Genomic DNA, 22,845 nt, shown 5'->3' with positions numbered 1-22,845 from the left:
GGTCAAAGGAGTCGTAGTGCGCGTCGGCGCAAGGACGCGATATTCTTGCTTTTTTGCCATATCTTTGGTTGTGGTGCTTGGATCTCTGCAAGAGAAGGCCTTCCACGCATTTTCTCGGGTAGTACCGATTTAATTAATGCTTCGGCAGCTTGCAAGCAAGCGAAAATTCATCAAATATAGGAGTTTAGCTCCAGGCAGCGTTTGACTGTCACGGTGGTAGTCCAGCCAAGAATTGCAGATACCCAGGTTCACAAAAGGAAAAAAACACTCTGTGTCCACTTCTTCAGCTTGCGTTTCCCCTGCAGCAGCGTCTTCCTCTTCTGTGAGGTTGGTGAACGCAGCTGCAACGCAGGCGTCGGTCGCTTCGCACGTGGCTTCTTCTTCGTCACTTTCCCCAACGTCTGAAACATTTATCAGCAATGAGCTCCAAAAGCCTTTCAGCTGTCTTTTGGGTTTTCTTATACTTGTTTGCATTGTAGAAAGAACGACGAATGGCCAAAAAACCTGGAAAGAAAATCAAAGCAACTCTCAGCGTTCTTCATTTCTGCAGCGACCACGGCGCTTTGTACACAATCGTGTACACATGCGCGTGCGAGCGTTAGCGTTCGGTCATCTCCTCAGAAAGGATAAAATTATCACTCCTCGGTACTTCATATGATGCACAAGCGCGTCTAATTTTTTTTCGCTTGCCACAATAAAAAAAAGTGGCTCTAAAAAAATAAGAACTTGACTCACCGCTCTTTGCTGCTCCGGCGTCCGCCATTTCTTGTTTTGATATGAACATCTTCACCGAAATGCGACAGATGGTGCCCAAAATGCACATGGTTGTCAGTTTAAAGTCTGGGAATGTGCTAAAGCCAACCTAATAGAAAATTGCGCGCCCTAAATGCGAAAAAAAACACCAGAAGTACAATGTACACAATTGTGTACAAGGCGCCTTAAAGGGTTAAAAATCGCGCGCTGGGGATAATACGAAGGAGCGCGCTCAGGATGGATGGATGGATGTTATGAACCTCCCCTTCGGAACAGGGCGGTGAGTTGGGCCACCAAGCTCTTTCTATTATACTGCTTAATGTCCTACCTAAGTTAAACAATAAAAAAATGAACACTATGAACCCCCACACCCAAATTTTCTGATCCCCTCTTGCTTACTGTGCTTTTGTACGTCTCCATTTCTTGACAATGTACCGCCACCTAGAGGAATGTGTAGGTAACGTTGAGCGAAGTCGAGACGGAGAAACCAGGCGAAGCGTCGTGGAGGAGGAAGGTAGGCGGATGCGCGCTGGGTTGACCTCCCCTGGCCGTTGCTAGTGGCGTCCTTTGCCACGGATGCGTACTGTGTTCGTCTCGTGGTGAGGCCGTTCTCACGCGCCGTGCGCTGTGTGTGCGAGTGAAAGCATGCGACGGTGAGCCGGCGATGGCGGCTCAATCTCGCGTGCGCAAGGGCACGAAGCGCCCCGTGTTGCGCCACGCGCATTGTACCACGGCACCGGAGGAAGGATCGATGGCGCGGGGGCGTTGTACTTGGGCTGCGCGCGCTTCATCTTGAAAGCAATCAGCTATGAGCGCACAGTCTAGTTGCACCGACGCCTCGTAGCTTTGCCTGTGCTGTGTTCTCACAGCTGCCTTTGCGTTGAAGCGATACACAGCACCTAGCTCACTTTGCTCGGTTGCCGCCAGCGCGTCCTCTGTATTTTTCACGCCAGCCAGATGCGGTAGAACCGACCGTTCACCACCCTCTGCTATCACCATTTCCTACCCTCTCCCGTCGGCTAGCGTTTGCGCCTGTTTTACGGTCGCGGGGGACAGTATCACAGAAGACTTATACAAACTTAGAGAAGCAAAACTGTACCTTCCACAGTGCGGTGCGAATAAGAATAGCGGTGGCGTTGTGAACTAAACAATGCGACCGAGAGATGGCGCTAGCAAAACCAAAACTAATATCATCATAATTACATAGTGAACAATATGACCGCTACAATAGACGAGCACATCATAATTGGATTTCTCCGCTCTTTCTGCGCATGCGTGAGGAGCAGTGGTCGCGAGAGAGAAATGTGGGGACTTTTGGTCCTTGAAATTTCTCCTCGCCTAGGTACTACGGGGAAGAAAGTTGTGAGCTCCGTTTGTACTTAACCGAGCTAGCAGCACAGAATCGACAGAATGCGTGGCCGGCAAGGCGAAGAAGCCGTGTCCGAGGTGAGTTTGTTGCTATTTTGTTGCGACGGAAGCATATTAAATTTTTATAGTCGCGGGGGATACGTTTGGAAGTGAGGTGTCTTCTCGGATGACTTTAGTGGCAAAGCATTACATCGTGCCGATGCATTGTTCATTAGTGTCGTTGAGCAAGGTCAGCAGGAGATTCGCGGTAACGGAAACAGTTTATGAATTCGACTGCCGTGCCAGTGCGAGTTTGTGTGTGTGTTTCTTTTTTTTTGCGGCCGTAGCATATTAAATTCTGATAGTCGCTGGGGGATACGTTTGGACGTGAGGCGTTTTCTCGGATGACTTTAATGGCAAAACATTACGCCGTGCTCTGTTCATTAGTGTCGTTGAGCATACCACACACTTCAGGCGAATCTCGGGAACGGAAACAGTTTGTGAATTCAAATGACGTGCCGATGCAGTAGTTCTTAATGTAACTGAGCATACAACACACTTGGAGATTCGTGGGAATGGAACATTTTGTACTCTGTATGTGAAAGCACTAAACTTGCGGCACCATGGATGCAATCTGAGCCGTAAATAATTGTGAGAGCTGTACAGCCACACTGGCAAAACACTACACCCAGCTGATGAATACGGAGCAAATGTATGCTAAAGAAAAATCGTCATCATGCAATTTCATACCCTTGTGAAAGCTGTACAGTAACACTGATATTGGCTAAGTGGTGCAGATTCGTAGCGATTATGAGCTGCTTGTGTGCAAGGATAATTAATGAAGGAGCGCGTATTACTAATCCCTGCTGTTACGATGTCTAGCTCATATATGTGGCCCTCTAAGTGGGCGAAACAAGGGCTCGGATCGCTACAACTGCGAGCGAAACAGCTCTGAAGGCCTGCCAGTACACTTGTTCGGCGTCTCCGTGCTTGTACTGCGACAGGAGACGCGACTGCAGGTGCACACGTGTATCCCACTTTATCCTCTGACAGTGACCGCTTTCCCCTCTTGGTATACTTCGCCGCAATACACTGCGTATACTTGATTGCGCGACACTGATGACTTGGCGAAGCTGGTTTTCGGCAAACGGCATTATGCAACGCTCGAGCCATCTTGTCCGTCACTGCGGATAGAAAACGCATACATGTTCAAGCTATTTGAGCTGCATCCTTTTGTCGATGTTTACCCCAGTTTACTAAATGAAGAGGATAACGTACGCCTGTGTGGGTGATTTAACAGACTGATAAAAAGCCTGGTAACCTATGTGCAGTCACTCAAAAAACACTATTTATGCAGATGTCCACGCTCCTGTAAAAAAAAAAATTCAATTGAGTGATGACCCTCTGGAGATGGCTCCGCACCTATGTAAAGACAGCCGGGTCATCAGTCACAAAGTAGGAGTTGAAGAGAACTTTTTAATGCTCATTATACAACATTGATAGCGATTAATTTGTGGTCAGCCAGTGACATACGCATTGCACTTAACAGTGAGACTTCGTCTTTAAGCGCAATGCTTATGTGGCGAACAGGAGAGCAAAAGGTGAAAACAGTGTTTTCATACAAGGCAAGTCATCCATGTAGTGGAATTGCGTTTATCGTTGGTGTAATGATGACGCACTTACTTTCTGAAGTCCAACTTTTACTGCAACTTAGTTTCCTTTGGTGCATGTGCTTCTACTGGAAACATCCAAACTATGATTCATCAAATCAAGTTGCCGTCTTGTAACTTTAGAAATTTTCCTCTGGTCTTAAGTCTTTTCTGAATCTAGAAAAGCTCGCTGTTTGCACAAACCACGTAGCCCCCCCCCTCTCCCCTATATGAGTGTTACTGTACAGCTTTTTTTTTCCAGAGGTTTAAAATTATCAGGTGTGCTGAACCCAGTAATATTTCGAGCTGCCAAGCTGAGGACTCTGATGCGGCACTGCGGCAACTCCACTCTCTTGTTCTGAACCACCTAGGTAGAACACAACCCGCCGTGGTTGCTCAGTGGCTATGGTGTTGGGCTGCTGAGCACGAGGTCGCGGGATCGAATCCCGGCCAAGGCTGCCGCATTTCGATGGCGGCGAAATGCGAAAACACCTAGGGTGCCTCGATGCCAGCGCCGCCGTTCAGGGTGGTGCCATCCTTTGACCACCCCCACGCCGCCTCTTTCTCGCTGCGACGCCATATTGAATCACGACGGGCGGTCAGAGTGGTCGCAGTTGATCGGTGCTAACAGCTGAGCTTGCGTTGTTCGAGGCACTCGCTGGTGGTTCAACTTGTTTGACAGTGTTAGACTGTATGCCTAACAAGCTTGTCAAGTCCACTGAGCCATCATGACGGGCTGTTGTGTGCCAATGTGCTCCGGGTCAACACGTAAAGGCCTGCGTTGTTTTCGCTTCCCCCGGGACTCGGAGCGATGAAAGAAATGGGAAGCTCAAGTAAAGCGGGATCGGTGGAACGCAACTGACAGCTCATATATCTGCGAGGTGAGTTGCAAAACAGTTAAGTCTTATCGATCCGTATTTTGCAATTAAAGCAAACTCGTGTACGCCGCTGCTGCATAGGCAGCGTATAGGTACGCGCATACGTACAGGCGCGAGCGTGTTTTTCGTTTTGAACTTAGCTTTTCTACGCGAGTAGTGCCCTGATTATAGAGTCGGATGAGGGTGATTTTTATTCGCGGAATATTTAACACTAGCAAAAAATCATAACGTCGCACACCTGATTTATATTTTCACAGAAAGCACTGGCGTCATTTTGCAAAGTTCGCGTCGCTGTTGTTTAGACAGCAGAGTTACTTTTACGTTGAGCGAAAATTGACGAACCAAAAGTTAAGTGCTCGTTATTTGCTACTGAAGGCACACACTGCTTCGTCTGGAGAGTGCGGCTGTTGTGCTGGTGCCGCTCGAAGCCCTGCGGTTTTCTTTGAGATCTCAGTAGATAATTGCGGCTCTCATGTCAAAGTGCATAGAGGATTGCTTTTTTATTGGTACATAATTGCATCGTGCTATTCGAAAGCGACGTAGTCGATGTTATGATCGCGGGCATATTTGCATTACGCTGTTCGTAAGCAGACCTTATCGCTGCATGTTCGTTCCCGATCGTGGTTGCTATTCCGTGACGGAGCTAAATACCTAAGCAGGATGTACTCATGTAAACGTGCAGCTAACGCACATTATGGATCAAATTTTTCCTGAGCTTTTTGGCTGGGTGTCCGTCGTAGCCTGCGCGTTGTTTGGAAACGTGCGAGGTTCGGTAATACAGCAACATTTTTATGAACATTTTCTGTTAAGCACCGTAAATAACTGGTTATTTTTTACAAGTATTTTTGTATCAGCCCAAACAAACGTGAATAATCACATTTGGTGTTTTATTTATTTTTTTAGCTCCACTTTGAAGAGGACCAGATTGAGAAAAATCGGCAGGATAGACGCCGCCTGTTAAAGTCTACAGCTCTGCCCACGCTGTTCGACTTTAAACGTGAGTAATAATTGTAGTGGAGCGTATTATTTCCGCGATTTGCAGTTATTTCAATAAGCATTGAGACATGTCTTTTTTTATTTTTATTATTCATTCAGCTCAACCTCAGCGAAGGAAACTCCCTATGAGACGGACTGCCGAATGTGGACCTACTGGCGAGGAAGGCACCAACTCCTCCTCAACACTTGCTACAGACGCTGACCAAGAAGACTCCGCAGAACTGAGTCGAGACAGTACCTCTTCTTTCGAAGAAAATTCAGTCGAGCATGAGAGCAATGAAAATATTTCCTCGCTCTCTGTATGTGAGCTACGAAAGGCTCTGCAAGATGCGAAAAAGAGAAACACTGATTTGCATGAAAACTTGTCGACATCAAAAAAGAAGTTGAAGACTGCTGCCAGGAAAACAAAGCGGTTAGGAAAAGACCTCTCAGCGCTGACCAAAAATCTGGATTTCTTGAACGAGGACCAGAAGGCTGCCTTGAAGAGAAAGAGCCGGAAAGGTGGTAGTGCATGGAGTGCAGAAACCATAAAGAAAGCGCTGCAACTCAAATTTGCTTGTGGCACCGTTGGTATACGCGGCATCGTTTGTATGTACCAGCGCCAGCTCGTAAACAGATGTGATTGCACTCCTGTGGGCAATAAACAGGCGAGGAACTCGCAGTTACACTTTGAAAGATTAAAAAGCAGACAGGTTGTCTTTGCGAGCAAAACAAACGGAAACAGCTCGAGCGACCGAAGCGAAACCAACCGCCGCGCGCGAGCGGCTGATGACGCGCGGCTGTTATCATAGCCCAGGAATTGAAAAACCAAGAGCCACGTAGAAAAAAAAAAACAATTTCTTCCACTCGCACGGAGCGGTAGCACCTGCTGGGCAACGGATCTTTAAAATGATAGCCTGTTTAAAATGATAGCCAACTGACGGCACACTAATAGTTCAACCTCGACCACTGGGGGCTCTAAAATTAATTCGTACAATTACGTCTTCGACCCTCGGATGTTAAAATGGCTATTATGAGTAAAAAGATGCGCAGTGCACTATTGATAAAAAGATTGTTCAAATCAAAGCACTCGAAGCGCGCCGAGAGCATGAACGGCGCCGTCACGAACGCTAGCGCAGCCGATCCCGTGTGCTTCAATATGGCGGCGCCGTTGAGGTTGTCTCCACCCTGTACGGCGGCGCTGGCATCGAGGCACCCTAAAAACACCCGTGTACTTAGACTTAGGTGCACATTAAAGAACCCCAGGTGGTCGAAATTTCCGGAGTCCTCCACTACGGCGTGCCTCATAATCAGAAAGTGGTTTTGGCACGTAAAACCCCAAATATTATTATTATTAGGTAGAACACAAAATAAAACACGCGATGGAATTTCTTCACAGCATAACGAGAAATTCTGTCAGGCTATCCATGTTCGCCGCACGCTGTCTATGTTACACGGAAGCCTCAGTCGAGCACGTTTGCTAATGTACTGCATAAAGCATGGACGATGGTTCCGTAGTGTCACACATTTTCAGTCGTACCCGGCGCACAAACCAATTCAGAAGCAGCGAAATTACGCGCAGAGTTCTAGAAATCAGGTTTCAAACACTATACTGCAGTCGTGCGGTGGAAGCGCGCGCATTTATTACTGCAACAAATCCCGCGCGCCACCACCACGTGCGCACACAGGAAATGTATCAATAACTGCGGATTACCACCATATTGTTCAAAGAACGCACGCGACGACACTAGGCACCTGAGGCAGTATTTGGCTAAAAGAGGTATATCACAGATAAGCAGATATATCGACCCAATGTGTCGCGAGCTAAGTCAGTCATGGACCCGTAACCTCATCTATGTTCGAAATGCACTCACAAAAAGAGCTCTGCAATGAAGCCCGCTTTGGAAAGCACCGCTTACAATCGATTTGAGAAGCATGCAGAAACGAAGACCTTGCACGCGGTAAATGCGGCTCTGAAACAAAGGTCACTTACCCAAGTCCGTAATTCTGCCATGGGCACCTGGACAGTGGTTGCAATAGTCGCAACGGCTGGAGTTCTCAAAAGTCGCAACGAATGGAGTCGTCCGACGAGCAGACAACGAAGTACCGCCGACAGTCGCAGAAGGGTTCGTTGCAGCAGCCGCGCAGCACGCCCCACAAGTCCCTGCTGCTTAGCGCCATTACAGATTTTGTCGCGCGCACACACAAACCAAAATACTTGAAAATGTCGAACAAAGCAGAGAAGAAACACCGCCAAAAAGCGGCGCGGCTCAGCCGAGTGGTTTGAAACGTTCAAACGACGCGTACGAAGCAGCGCGGGCGGCGCCTGCGCCGTGGCGCCTTCCCGCCGTCTAGACTTCCGTGGTTCTTTTGCGCATGCGCGTCTAGCGCGTATCGGAGCGACCGTCGTGCGATATTTTGTGCACCTCTCCTTTCCGTTACCCGTGTCTCGCGTGCTTGCTCTTCTCATTTTGGCTTAATCCCGACTCGCTATGTCGACTGAAATATTGGAAGGGCCGGCGGAATGCAACAAAACATCCCGTCGAGTTGCGCACTCGGCCTCGCACATCCGGTTACATTTTCTGCCGCTCTTTCAGGTGCTGCCCTTCTCCGTCTGTGCTACTAGAACGTTAAATGCGACGGTGTTTAACGCATTTCAGCTTACATGGCGAAGAAGACACAAAAGCTGTATTGTATCATGCCAGCATATTACGTGTTCATTGCATGAATTGCGATTTTACGTCAATTAAAGTGGAGAGCTGGACGAGTTGGTGCATATTTGTGGGAATATATCCCAGCGCAGAGGACGGAGACACAGTATAGCAAAACAGACAGACAGACAGACAGACAGACGGACAAGAAACTTTAATTTAGCAAAACAGAGAACGACGTTTTGTTTCTCTCGTCGTATTATGTGTCTACTGTGTCTTTGCCCACTGCGCTAGTTTTTCTTCCTGTAAAAATGAAATTTATTTGCGAGGTAAATCACCTCGCCCCGCAGTGAGAGCGGGCTTAGAATAAATAGCACATGGAGCTCGTTTTGCAACTCACTTATCGACCGAATAATCAAGCTGTGCTGTAGCATACTGAGCCGCAAAATACTACCATTGCGTTGCATGTCACAGCTTCTTTCGATGCAGAAGTAAGACATTTAATCGCGCGCAAGTCTGCTTGTAACTGCCATCAAAAATGACAGTACTGAGCTCATGCGGCAAACTATCACAAAGAGTTTGTAGTATACTGACATTTATCCTGTTGCTAAAACCATACCCGCGCTGCCTCTGAAATAAATATATTTGCTCACTTCGAGCAAAAAACGCCCTCTCTACGTATGCGCAACTCCTTGCTTATAGACACATAAGTTTCCGCGCTGTTCATAGGTTACGGGGCAAAGGTTACATGGCGTTATTTGTTATGGTAACTTATAGATTGCTTGCACGTTGGATCTTGTAACCTTTAGAAGGCACAAAAATATAAAAAACAAGAAAACAAACCACTTGTAACCTTTATAAGTTACTTGCGCCCAAACGCTACATTATAGGTTACTGCGTTTAGAGCATAGTGCTGAACATAGCGTCACAAGTTGGCGGCTGGACGCAGTTATATTTATTAAATCGTATTTTTAACTGATTAAAACAACGTGTCAATATTTCGCAATATTGGCGGCGCCTCCAGGACACCAAAGCGGCAACGGGGACACCTAATCTAGAACCCGGACTGGTCCGTGGGTTGGGTACTCGCCGAGGCTTACGCGTACCAGGGGTGTACAGTACGGTCCACTGTTAAAGGGAACCTCGCGCAGCGTGGCCGCCGCGCTCCGCGAAGCGCCCCTTTTGAGAAGCGGCGAGAATCGGCGACACCAGGCGCATGCGCAGTAACCGCGGAAGGTGGAGCCAGCTCCGCGTCGTCTGCTACGGCGCTCTTCTGGCGCTTGGCTTGCTCAGGCACAAACTCTGGAACGTGACGGGAGAACTAAACATAAAAACCTGATTTTCCTCGCAGCTAGATTATGGGCTTGCGTTTCTGCAATATATTTGTTTAATTTGCGATTCTTGTGAGCCACTTTTTCCGCGATGCAATAGTTCTGCAGGAGAGACGTCTCTAGTTCTCGTCCACTCTCTGTTCTGAACCCACGCAAGCCACATCCTCTAGCTGCGGCGGGGCTATTACTGCATTTGATCTGTCGTCCAACATCAACGGCCGACATGGTTACGGTATTCATACTCCAGAACGACAAACGGTGCAGCTGCAGGTGACGAGACAGGTTAATGACGCAGACATACACGAAAACCTTGGTAATCTGGCCACCGTTTATTCTGATAATTCCGACTGCTTTCGAGGTCCTGCCAAACGCCTATGGAAGTCTACGGCATCGAAAACTCGTTTATTCGGACGCGCCGCGGCTGGCTTCTCTTTATTAGACGGACTCCCCATGTGGTACGGGCCGTGGTATTAACCTGGTGGGCTCAAATATTCGTTCTCTGCCCTAAACTGCATGATGCATCGTTTCCTGCGTCCCTATCACTTTGCGTGGTTGCAGGTGTGTTGGCAAATTTTCAGACCACCGTTGATAGGCCGAGAAAGAATTCTGCCGCACAATTTCGGTTTCGGAGCATCGCTGTCATGCAGCACGCGGCGGCGGCGACTACCGCCCGCGCATATCAGACACCAAGCGAAGCGTGTAGCTGCAAGCCGTTTAGAACAATTATTGCCTGGTCACTGATCCTTTTTCATCAAGTTTTTCGAAGGCGTCTTGTCCCTTCACAGCCAATGCGCGCTTCCCTTCCTTCGGTCAGCGCGCATTTCAGTTCCGACGAGTCGAAACTTCAGGCTTTCTACGTGCTCTTTGCCATTTGAGCGGTAAAGCTGCCTCCAGTGCGAAACCACTTGCAAAAAAGCTCCTGCTGGAGCACCTACCATATACTGAAAGTAGCCGCAGAAACCTTTACTACGATAGATCAGTTCTGCTTCCGGCACTGTGGATAGTGTGCACAAATTGAAGAATTCGAAGAAATTGAAAGAATTTGTCATTGTCAAGCAGTTTTTGTCCTCCGAGGAAATGGCCATTGCGCAGTTTTTCACGAAATAAATTTATCTTTCACGCGAACAGTTTTCGGCAATTTTTCGGAACCTTTCGATAATCCTACATTCGGATAATTCGGACGTTTTTTCCCACTCCCTTACATTTCGAATTAACGAGATTTTACTTTAATCACTACTGTGTGCAAGAAATATTTTTCTATTTTTCCGCCTTTAACAGGGGTAGTAATTTCGAAAACGAGCGGCCTTCGAAAGTGAAATGCGTGTATCGAGAATATTGCGATGCATTTTGAGTATAACACTACTTCGCAAATCGTGGTTGTGAGGGACTTTCCTCTAATTTATTCACAACAAATAAGGCGACTTAACGAGCTCTTCATCCACTTAGTAGCGTGTAACGTCGCCTTCAGATTCGATGACTGCGCTCATGCGTGCGGGCAATGATCGGTACAACGCCTCGGTTAATGTTGTGTCTCGCTTCAGCCGCTCCCATTCGGCCTCCACTGCAGTCCACAAGGCGTCTGCAGACAGTCCGTGTAGACGCTGGCGTGCCAGAGCAACCTTCATCATCCCCCAAATGTTTTCAATCGCATTAAGGTCGGGTGACTGAGGTGGCCAGGGGAGGACAACCACGCCGTGTTGCTGTAGTAGCGCTTCCACTCTCTTGGCAGTATGCACAGGCGAGCGGTCATGCTGAAACACGTAGCCTTCGTCGGGAAACGGGCCACGTGCGAGGTAGGGCAAAGCTACGTCTTTCAATATGTCGCAGTACCTCTCAGCCCGGAATTTCCCTTGAATCCGTATGAGGGGGCCGAGGCCTTCCTTCGTAACTACGCCCCACACGGTAACGACGGTCCGGCCACTGGCCGCAACTCTTTGCACGAACTGGGGTCGGAACCTAGAAAAGAAAAAAAAAATGCGTTGTCAACATTGCTCTGATAGATGCTGCGCAAAACGATTGCACGTTGGCCTTGGCGCTCAGGCGGGGGGAAACCTTCTCTTTTGCATAATAAAAGTTTTTTCGCTCACTTATTTCAGTTTAGGCTTTCGTACCAAGAAGGGTTGGTCGTGCCCATTACGCAGATCTGCGTAGTGAAACAAAGTTATGACGGTTAAAATTTTGTTCACGTTCTTTATATGCGAGAGAGAACATGTCATCATATCAGGCAGTGGTCTTGTCCGCAAACACACCGAACCTAGGTTTTCTAGCAAAACAAAAGGAGTTCCAAAAAAAAACTAAAGAAAAGATATTTGGCAAATGGCACAAAATGAGACAGATTCTTCACGAAGTCCATTACAGTTGGAAAACTCACCGGGTGTTTATGGGTCGCCAAACACGAGCCTTTTGGTCCCATTTGGTTGTGAAACTGCACTCATCTGTAAAAACAACCTTTTTCCAATCCTGAGCAGTCCAGGACTCGTGCTGTTGGGCAAGCGCCAAGGGCAAGCTTCGTTTTGTTGCACACACGCAGCAATGGTTTTTGAACTGCACATCTACTTCTCAGGCCTGCGTCACGAAGGCGCCGCTTGATCGTTGTTTTGGAAGCGTGAAGACCAACCGCTTTTTGTATTTCTTGGACAGATGAACGTGGATTCGCGGCTGCGACAACGATGATATGAAGGTCTTCTTCGTGACTCGTTGCTCGAGACCACGGCTTGCGAGGTGCATCCTTGATTCGGTTTTCCTTCTTGTAGTCTTGTATGATCCGGTTAACAGTTTTGAGTGGCCTTTGTGACAACTGTGAAATCACACGTTCCGAGTATCCTCGCAGGCATAGCCGCACGATATTCCATCTCTCGCTCTCTGGTACTCTAGCCATCTCGAACTGACTGCTGCCAGAGAACTGAAGTCGTTGGGAACCCAGCAGCGTCTTATCACCGCCGCCCGCTCCCCTGGGAAACACGAAATGCCGCATCACCCCTTTTGCTACCAGGCTACTTTCCAAATCAACGGCTTTCTGGTTATATCCAGCTCAGTTTGTATGTTCTGCCCTTATTTCAGACTTTGACGCGAAAGTAGTTCGAAGAACGGCATCCTTCACGTCTGGCGGCGGGGCTGCGCCGCGGTGTTGCACACCACACGCGACCGGCTGCTCCTTCCACGCTTAATGCCCGTGTGCCTTGTGCCGCCGATCGTGGACTCGGACCTTGCATTACGAGCCATTCCCAATTTCGAAAATTTGTACTACCATTGCTAATAGCAGAATGAACCGGAAACATTTTTGCATCAAATTGTGTGTATTTCTGCATCATTAACTTGTCTCGTTGACTACAGCTGCACCGTTTGTCGTTCTGGAGTATTGATGTTGGGCGACGCACCAAATGCACTAATACTCCAGCCGCAGCTAGAGGAGGTGGTTTGCGTGGGTTCAGAACAGGAAGTGGACGAGAACTAGAGATGTTTCTCCTTCAGCACTATTGCATCGCGTAAAACGTGCCCCACTAGAATAGGAAATTAAAAAAATATATTGCAGAAACGAACGCCCATTATGTAGCTGCGAGGAAAATCAGGTTTTTATGTTTAGTTCTCCCGTCACGTTCCAGAGATTGTGCCTGAGCAAGCCAAGCGCCAGAAGAGCGCCGTAGCAGACGACGCGGGGCTGGCTCCACCTTCCGCGGTTACTGCGCATGCGCCTGGTGTCGCCGATTCTCGCCGCTTCTCAAAAGGGGCGCTTCGCGGAGCGCGGCGGCCACGCTGTGCGAGGTTCCCTTTAACAGTGGACCGTACTGTACACGCGTACCAGGCGAGCTTTAGCGCCTGCCATACTGCACATGCATGAGAGCCGCGTGACGTCACGAGAGGCGCAGCTGCGTCGCCCTCGCCACCGCCGACTGCGGCGCATTCCAGAGGTGTGACGTCGCAGTCTCCGCAGACGTGCCGGTGCCGTGTGCGCCCGCTGCCGCACGATTGCGGCGTCGCGCGGCACTGCGTATGCGCGAGGATGGCGCACCGTGCGTTTTAGTAGACAGCTTTAGTTTAGCGTGCGCAACCATAGCGTACGCTATACGCTATAAAATATAGCGTCCACTAAGCAGCGCACGTTTTCTACAATTTTAGTTGGCCGGCGATATCTTTGGATCTCTGAGGCCATATGCCGTCGTTGCGGCTATTTCGCGCCTGTAGCGATAGGTGGCGCTGACATCTTAAACGTTTATTTCGTTAGGCTTTGACTCGTTCGAAACGAGAAGCGACCTCGAAAACACCACGAAGTTATCCATAATACTTTGTCGTCGAAGCGGCCTCAGACAAAGTGAAAGCCGTATACACAGTCATTTGCTACGAACGGAGTGCATTTTACAAAAGCAACGCCAAATTCTATTAGAAGCGGGCAGCCGGGACCGCCGCCATGTTTCCCGCAAACCCCGCAAAAACGCTAACGCTAACTCGTTTGCGTTGCGTACGCCCGCTATACCCGCTATTTCGTTTAGCGTTCAGCGCATGCGCAGTGACGACCCGCGATTTTTTAGCGTACGCAATGGTAGAGACATTAGGGACCTTTAGCTTGTACGCTATTCCGGTAAACGGGAGCGGTTTGGGCGGATTACTGGATGGTCGGGGCGTAAACGTGAGTGGTGAAGCCGCGTGGTGTTGTAGAGCTCAACCAGACAAACGCATAGCTAAAACTGCAGTAACTCACCATATCCTGCTTCGCCACCCGTGCACATTTTTGGCAGCGGCGTGATTGTGAACACGATTACGCCACTGTCGAAAATTTACGCCAGCAGCTAAGCAGAATATAGTAATTAGCTCTGTGTTTGTGTGGTTGAGCTTTGCGCCACCAGCTGGCGCCACCAATCTGGCCGCTCAGGTTGGCGCCCCGGCTAAACCGGAAAACCGCCCCCGCTTGCCCGAATAGCGGACACGCTAAAAGTCTCTATTTAGCTTGTACGCTATTCCGGTAAACGGGAGCGGTTCGGCCGGATTACCGGATGGTCGGGGCGTAAACGTGAGCGGCCGGAGTGGTGAAGCCGCCTGGTGTTGCAGAGCTCAACCAGACAAACGCATAGCTAAAACTGCAGTAACTCACCATATCCTGCCTCGCCACTCGTGCAAATTTTCGGCAGCGGCGTAATTGTGAACACGATTACGCCACTGTCGAAAATTTACGCCAGCAGCTAAGCAGAATATAGTAATTAGCTCTGTGTTTGTGTGGTTGAGGTTTGCGCCACCAGCTGGCGCCACCAATCTGGCCACTCACGTTGACGCCCACGCTAAACCGGAAAACCACACGCGCTTGTCCGAATACCGGACACGCTAAGATTAGAGACCTTTAGCGTGTCCGGTATGCGGGCAAGCGCGGACGGTGTTCCGGTTTAGCGGGGGCGTCAAGGTGAGCGGCCCGATCGGTGGCGCCAGCTGGTGGCGCAAAGCTCAACCACACAAACACGAGCTAATTACTGTATTCTGCTTAGCTGCTGGCGTAAATTTTCGACAGTGGCATAATCGTGTTCACAATTACGCCGCTGCCAAAAATTTGCACGAGTGGCGAAGCAGGATATGGTGAGTTACGGCAGTTTTAGCTATGCGTTTGTCTGGTTGAGCTCTACAACACCAGGCGGCTTCACCGCTCACGTTTACGCCCCGACCATCCGGTAATCCGCCCAAACCGCTCCCGTTTACCGGAATAGCGTACAAGCTAAACGTCTCTATTCTCTAATATAGCGTACGCTATACTAAAGCTAGAGACTTTTAGCGTGTCCGATATTCCGGCAAGTGCGGGCGGTTTGCCGGTATAGCGGGGGCGTAAACGTGAGCGGCCAGATTGGTGGCGCCAGCTGGTGGTGCAAAGCTCAACCACACAAACACAGAGCTAATTACTATATTCTGCTTAGCTGCTGGTGTAAATATTCGACAGTGGCGTAATCGTGTACACATTTACGCCGCTGCCAAAAATTTGCACCACTAGCGAAGCAGGATATAGTGGGTTGCTGCAGTTTTAGCATTGTGTTTGGTTGAACTCTACGCTACTAGGCGGCTGCAGCGATCTGGCTACGCCCCCACAAATCCGGTAATCCGACCAAAGCGCTCCCGTTTACCGGAATAGCGGACAGGCTAAAAGTCTCTAATAGCGTAAAACGCTTGCGTTAGCGTTAGCGTGCGACGCAACGCTAACGCAAAGAAAGGCTACACTGGGTGGCACATGGTAGTGCTCTAGATTAGCGGAACGGAGAAAAGCGTTAACGTTAACGCAAACATATACGGCGCCATCTAGATGGAAAACATGAAGTACTGGAAAGCGACACGAAATGTCGAGCTGATTCAATGCCGAATCCGCAAGTGTATCCATAAGTCAACCTTATCCAAAGCCACAGTTGCTGCGTCAATTATGCATATAGGTGTTTTGTTTCAGTGTTGTTTTGTCGAGAGTCGCGAAACACACCGATTATTCTTAGCATGCCGCGATCGAGTGTTCTGTGGGACCCATATTACCTGCCCTTTTTAAGTTGCGATAACATAGACGCCCTCATGCTTCGGGAACGAGAGTGACCGCGCAGGTTGTACGTGTCCTCAAGGAGCGGCCTGCTCAACATCGAGGCTATTCCGGAGGGGACGTCTCGCCGGCAATTTCGCTTCCAGAAAGCGGATTTTCCATTTCTTTCCACTTTATTGCAACGGACGCCCTTCTTGACGTCTGTCCGAATGGTTTCAAGGCCAAAACCTTATTCAGGAGGTTCATGTCGTCGTCGTTAGTAAAGCGCATACGCATTATGACCACAGCACCGACTACACTACTTTGTTTTGCCGCGGAAAACGTGACACGCATCGGCTTGACATGCGGCTTTACACCAAGCGAACGAGCGAAATACAATTGGGCGCCATCTCGACGCGGATACAGCAAACATGAGCAAACATAAGCAAACCTTCTCGCTAAACCTACGGCGCCGCTAATCGAGAACGTATATCGTAAACAACGCCCATTTTAACGCGATAGCGTTAAGGAGCTCGTGTCGCAGAAAAGCCGGTGTCGTCGGCGTCGGTGTCGGGTGTCGGCGTCGGCGGCGTTGACCGTGAGCGATAAATCACGGCAGGCGCTTCATAAATAAAAAGCAACTTCCAAGATTGGCCCGGTGAGAATCGAACCCGGGTCTCCGGAGTGTGAGACGGAAACGCTACCACTCAGCCACGAGTTCGATGCTTCCAAGCGGTGCAAACGCGCCTCTAGTGAATGCGGTGTTGCCTTCGAAACGAGCCGTGGAAAGTTATACTGCGGTGTATATCGGTAATTATGAACATGTAACGTACAGAAGTCACAATTACACGAGTTGCGAAGTGCGTTTCCGCTGCATTTCTTCTGCGCTTTCCGCACACGCAGAGCCATCTTGCGGCAAACACAGAAGACCCCCTCCTCTCAATGTACGGCGCTGCCCCGACAGGAGGCGCGCCGCGCGCGCATTGGGACCGCTGCCAGGCGCGTCGCGGGACTCCCTCTCCCCTGACGACGCTTCGCCGTGCTCCCGGTTTAGATTACAATCTATCTCTCTGCCCGTGCCGATCACGACGTTTGGCTGGCGTAGATCGTTTCCCCTCCGAGACACCGAGTTCTTTGGTTCGTTTCGTTCGCTCAGGCGCACGTTTCGTTGCCGCGCCGAACGCTGCGTTGCTCGACGCTCACCGCGTGATAGGTGGGCGCTAAGTCCGATGCGGGGCGCATCGTAAGTGATTGCTGTGCCGTAGCGCATTGTCTTATACCCCTTGGCGGGTCGACGGGAACGCTGTCGCGTCCCACTCTTGAAGGCGAAGCTTAAGCGTCCTCCAATTTTTCCAGCTGTGCGCCGCTGTCGAAGCATCATCGCATAAATTTAAAGCAAACACGAGCATTATTGGGGAACGAATGAGCCGAACAGTGCAGGCCGACAACTCGATAGATCCGAAGTGGCAGCTCTCACTTCGACTGGCGCCGCCATGTTGCCGTACGTAAGGCTCCCCTTGCGTACGTTAGCGTTCCCCGCTAAATAGAGACTTTTAGCTTGTACGCTATTCCGGTAAACGGGAGCGGTTTGGGCGGATTACCGGATGGTCGGGGTGTAAACGTGAGCGGTGAAGCCGCCTGGTGTTGTGAGCTCAACCAGACAAACGCATAGCTAAAACTGCAGTAACTCACCATATCCTGCTTCGCCACTCGTGCAAATTTTTGGCAGCGGCGTAATTGTGAACACGATTACGCCACTGTCGAAAATTTACCCCAGCAGCTAAGCAGAATACAGTAATTAGCTCTGTGTTTGTGTGGTTGAGCTTTGCGCCACCAGCTGGCGCCACCGATCGGGCCGCTCACCTTGACGCCCCCGCTAAACCGGAAAACCGCCTGCGCTTGCCCGAATACCGGACACGCTAAAAGTCCCTATCGAAAATAGCGCACGTGGGTAAGAGCTCCAGCACGGTTTACGGACAGAGCATGCGCAGTGTGGTGCACGCAACGCTAACGCTGACTCTTTGCGTTTGCTGCTTTACGCTATACTAAAACTGTCTAATGTTCGGGAGAGACGGTTGATGCAGCTCGCTTGACATGGACAGGCCCCGCACACTTGCAAGTTCAAGAAATAGCCACAGAGGGCGAAAAAATCGAGTGCGCCGCTGCTAATAAAACAAGCAGAGTATACACCCTCAAGGGATGCCCGAGTTAGTTTTAATATCTCCCGCTAGGGGCGCCGTAATAAGCTCAATTTTTTCTTGCAAACTTTCTCTTAAAGTTAGCGAAGCGTGTTTATTACATAAAATAGGCCATAAAATTATCATCCCTAATTAGATATTGTACTTTTCATTAATAAGTTTACTGTTTTTTGTCATTAAAAACGCCAATAGCGTTCAGCATCATCGACCTTCCACGTGACCTCTGGCCTGGATTTCAAGCACTGTGCTTGAAGTCGGGTGGCTGAATGTTCTGTAAGCGCCCCATAGTGCGTGAATACTCACTGTTGTCATGTGGATCGTAGCCAATGTAGTGTATTGTATGAACCTTATGCGGTGATTGAATGCCGAGTCTCATTTGATAATGGTTGCCGTGTTGTTTCTTGGATGTGGCGACCTGGTCAGCTGCATTGGGCAACAGTCTCACGGGGTAACCATCTGCTCCTGCAATCCACACAGCGACAATGACTTCTAATTTACACACACCGTAATTGGTGCTCCCCGTTCGATCTTTCATGCTACTGCAGTGGGCAAATTATGCTTGTGGGCCTTCGTAAGACGGGATATGGCATGAACAGAGACCATCGTACCTGATTACATGATCCGAAGTGTACGAAATTGATAGCCTAATGGGTGGAAAGGCCTCTGCAAAAGTGGCTGCAAAAGGGTGATGCCCATAAAACCGACCATGTCCATATTGAGACTGTGAGGTACTAAGTGTGCGTTACACATTAGCGACATGCGAAAGAACAAAAAGAAACGTGCAGGTCGGAAAGGAGGTAACGCTAAAATGCCGGCAAGTCCATGTAGCTCTGTTGGCTGCGGCAGCAGATTCCTGCCTGACCTGATAGCTTCGCGATTGAAGGTACGGTGACTGTCGATGCAAGCAGATGGGGTACTGTCCAATTTGCATGCGCTGCTGATTGTCGCGCGTTACCAGACCGCCATGTGCGACGACGTGAGTTTCTCAGCACATCTCAACATGCAAATTTTATTTCTGCTCTTGACGAGAAGGTGCGCTGCTTTCCTTCTGGCAATAAAGTTGCACGTCCTGTTCACTCACTTGTGGATTGTTTGTATGGGCGTCAGTAGAGGCTCTTAGGTCCCCTGGCAATTATAACGCACCAGCTACGCAGCAGCCTAGGCAATGAGGCACGCCGCATAGGCAGCAGGGCCAGCGCGGCGCGTACCAGCGCACGCCACCGGCGGAAAACAGCCATATTGGATTTTGCTCTAAAAAAAAAAGCTGCACTTCCGCTTCCTGGTTGAGCAACGCCATCTGGCGTCCGCCCCGCTAAGTTCCATGCGCTGCCGCTGCTTATTTTCGTACCACTGTGGAAGGTACAGTTTCCCTTCTCTAAAGTTCGTTCTTCATTCTATGACATGGAGGTTAAAGAGAGTTGAGCCGCTGCCAGTCGGCGCAAAAGACTGGAAGACCTAAATTATTCTGACCCCGAGGTTGTCGCTTGGCAGTTGGCCGTCGAGTGTCGAAAGAACGAGCGGGCCAAGGCAAAACGTGCGGTCGAGACAACGGAGTAACGCGAAGAACGCCTAGCGAAAAGACGTCGCCAACAACAACGGCATCATCAAGAGAGTGTCACAGACGATCCCAAGACTTGTCGGTGCTCCGTCTGATTACAAGCCCAAACGAGGTCATAGCCGTATAAACTAAGGTTAGCAAGCAAGGCAAGAAAGCATAACCGTACCTTTACGCTACCTGTATCCTGGCATAGCTGAGCTAAGCCACTGCCAATTTTTTATTGGTGATCATCGATCGCATTGTATTTTAGAGGATCCAAGGAAACTCAGTTAACAAGGTTGAAAAAAGTCCAGTGAGCCACAGTGGCATGACGCGAAAAAAAATTTTTAACGTCTGTGATGTCAAATTAAAGCCACTGGTGTTTCAACTCGATATTAAAAAATTGAAACATTGACTATCATTCTTTTTCTAATCATGAGCCTATTTCCAAGAAAATCGCGAAATGAAGTTTTGAACAGAATACTTATTAGCCTAAACGATCCTAATGTTTTAATTTCGTGTATCTTTAACGCTTGTGAAGAGAATGCATGCGACACCAAGGAATAAATATTTCTTTGTGTGAGCTTCCTGTGGGAGATTCGCTGTCTCTCGGAAGTTCTCTTGAAGGTGCTGATTTTTTTTTTCTTTGGGAGTCACTTCGTTTTATTTGTAGGAAATCAGGGACGTATTGTTCATTCTGTAATTCTACATTGTCGGCAAGGGGTGCATTTTTGGGACTTACATCAAGGCACCACAGAAAAGGATTTTGATGACTACTTTTATTGTTAACGTGACGTTTTGTTTTACCATTCCTCATATCTGGTTACTCGGATGTAGTAAAACGGAAAAGGTAACAGACAGAAAACGCGATTTTGGGTTAATTTTACAGGTTACCGAATAAAATAAACTTCATTCAGATGAACCAAATAATAAAAGAAAGTGACCATCTCAGGTGGTTCATGAAGTGTCTGGTACATATATAAATAGACAACACTTAGTATTGTCTTAGTGTATTTCTTGCTTAAAGAAAAGAAAATTTTGGCTTAGTCCATGGTTAGAACGCTAGCCTCTCATGCTGACGGACTAAGTTGGATTCCACCTTTCAGTTCATGTTTCTTTTTATCTTGATTGCCGATGGGGTTTGAGGCAGGAACCTACATATTGGAAAGTGTCTTGATTGAGCTAGAGAATGCAATAAAAGAAGATCAGTGAGTAGTTCTCATGGCGTGAACATCACCTGCGCTCCGACCTCTGATATGACAGAAAGCAGGGAAAAGACAAGCATGCGTGCGCTCGCCGAGAAAATGTCAGAGAACGACCGGTGCGGGTGGAGTAATTCGCCACCTCGCATTAATGCCTTCGAGCATTTCGTTTCATTTTTTTCCGCTTTTATTCAGCGCTTAACCTTCCTGTTTGAGGCACAACGGTCATTTCCTGTACGTAGAACGTTCCAGGTGATGGACATATTTACTATAAGCACATGGTACCTGCACTGTCAAACTTCAGTGATCGAATGCGACGTACGTGTGCTCGCGATCACCCAAAATGCAACTTATGTGCACTTCTCTTTATGAAGTCTCTGTATGGGGCACATGTAGTTTGTGAGAAGAGCCCCCTTAGTTGTGTCTCTGTACTATTCCCAATTTTCTGCAGGTAATGGCGCTGCTACAGTTTGGGACAGAAGCCTGTATCTCTATGCGTTGTCTGCACCGCCCGAGCAGAGCGGCACCGAGGATGGCCAACCTGTTGCCAACTTGGGTTTCTACTCGAAGCTTCCAAGGGAAGGAAGAAGCGGCCGCAATGACCAGATCCAAGACAGCACGCCAGCTGCTCGCAGTCAAGACAATGGGTCCCCTGCGGAGGGTGCCCGGTTTTCTGCTTGCCCCGAGAACGAAGACGGTGTCGACTGGGACGGACTAGTCGCTCGCCTCGATCTCAGTTTCCTTGATGAATAGGCAAGAAAACGTGTTTAAAAAAAAAAGCGGCCTCAATTCGGAACATGTAATCCACAATGGGGTCTGCCACATTACTCGCATATAGTGGTTATTGCCACTGACGGAGTCGCTCAGCCTTAGCCTCACATTTACATAAATTATGCGTCTGGATACCCGTGCTTTTGTTAAATTTAAAGCGCGCCATTTATGTTCGTGTGTCGAGAGTAACAAATGCCTATATGGACAAAAATAGTTTATGTGAAACACAAGCAGAGTATTAGCATTTCTATACGGGAAACAAATTCATCAGCCTCGTTTATATCCGCTACAACAAAACAGAAACTCAAATATAGGCTTTCTCAAATATTATCAGAAATGAGGGTTAAACAAAGGACTTCACGTGAGATGCTAACTTCTAAATATAGAAAGGAAACGAGAGTAACACAGTGCCGATCAACTTATGAACTGGGCTCTGTAAATGTATTGAACGCTACAAAAATCGCACACCGCTTGTGTCCATACCTTGTTGTATTCTTTCTGTATCTAATTTAGCACGTTTACAAATAATAAACCCTCCCCTGCTACGATATCCTCAGAATCATTCATCAGACTGCCCACCTGTGGCAACATCATTTTGCGCTTGTGGTACCTCAGTCAACGTTATGAGCAACTAGCCAACCCCACGCATTCGAAACAAGCTCAACCTTTTGCAAATTAGAATCAACCAACGTTCTGCTTATATCAGTCGTGCTATGATTGCGTGTACAGAATACGCAAGTGAAAGCACGCACTTGAAACACCTCGAGCAGCATGCTTGGCATCCAGACCAACTTGTGTAACCGAGATTCAAGCTTTGCAATGCCAAAACATAACCGAACCTAACTTGAGACCGCCAGAGGCAATATTTACATCCATCGACAGCAGCCCCAGTGGGGGTCCTCTTATTACTATAGTATGGCAGACTAGCATTCGTCCCAGCTAACGCTGCATGTCATCGATGTCGAAATTATATAACTAGGCAATATGTGTGGATATGCTCGTTCTTTTGCACTATATCAACGCTTGAGATCAAATACGTCGCTACATCTTAAAGGCAAGCATTGGAACGAGTTCCAAAATAACA

General features: G+C 48.7%; 1 long non-coding RNA gene across 1 annotated transcript in view; it reads left to right on the top strand.

The window, feature by feature from the left end:
• Window positions 1-22,311, top strand: part of LOC135915919 (uncharacterized) — a 28,092-nt gene extending 5,781 nt beyond the window's left edge. Inside the window, exon 2 of the long non-coding RNA XR_010568784.1 lies at window positions 21,442-22,311. This is a non-coding gene — a long non-coding RNA (uncharacterized lncRNA). The remainder of the gene's footprint in view (window positions 1-21,441) is intronic.
• The last annotated feature ends 534 nt before the right edge of the window (window positions 22,312-22,845 follow it).

Source organism: Dermacentor albipictus, chromosome 2 (genome assembly GCF_038994185.2).
Source record: "Dermacentor albipictus isolate Rhodes 1998 colony chromosome 2, USDA_Dalb.pri_finalv2, whole genome shotgun sequence".
NCBI lineage: Eukaryota > Metazoa > Arthropoda > Arachnida > Ixodida > Ixodidae > Dermacentor > Dermacentor albipictus.
Note: the sequence above shows the minus strand (reverse complement) of the source record. Positions and strands in the feature narration are given on the sequence as shown.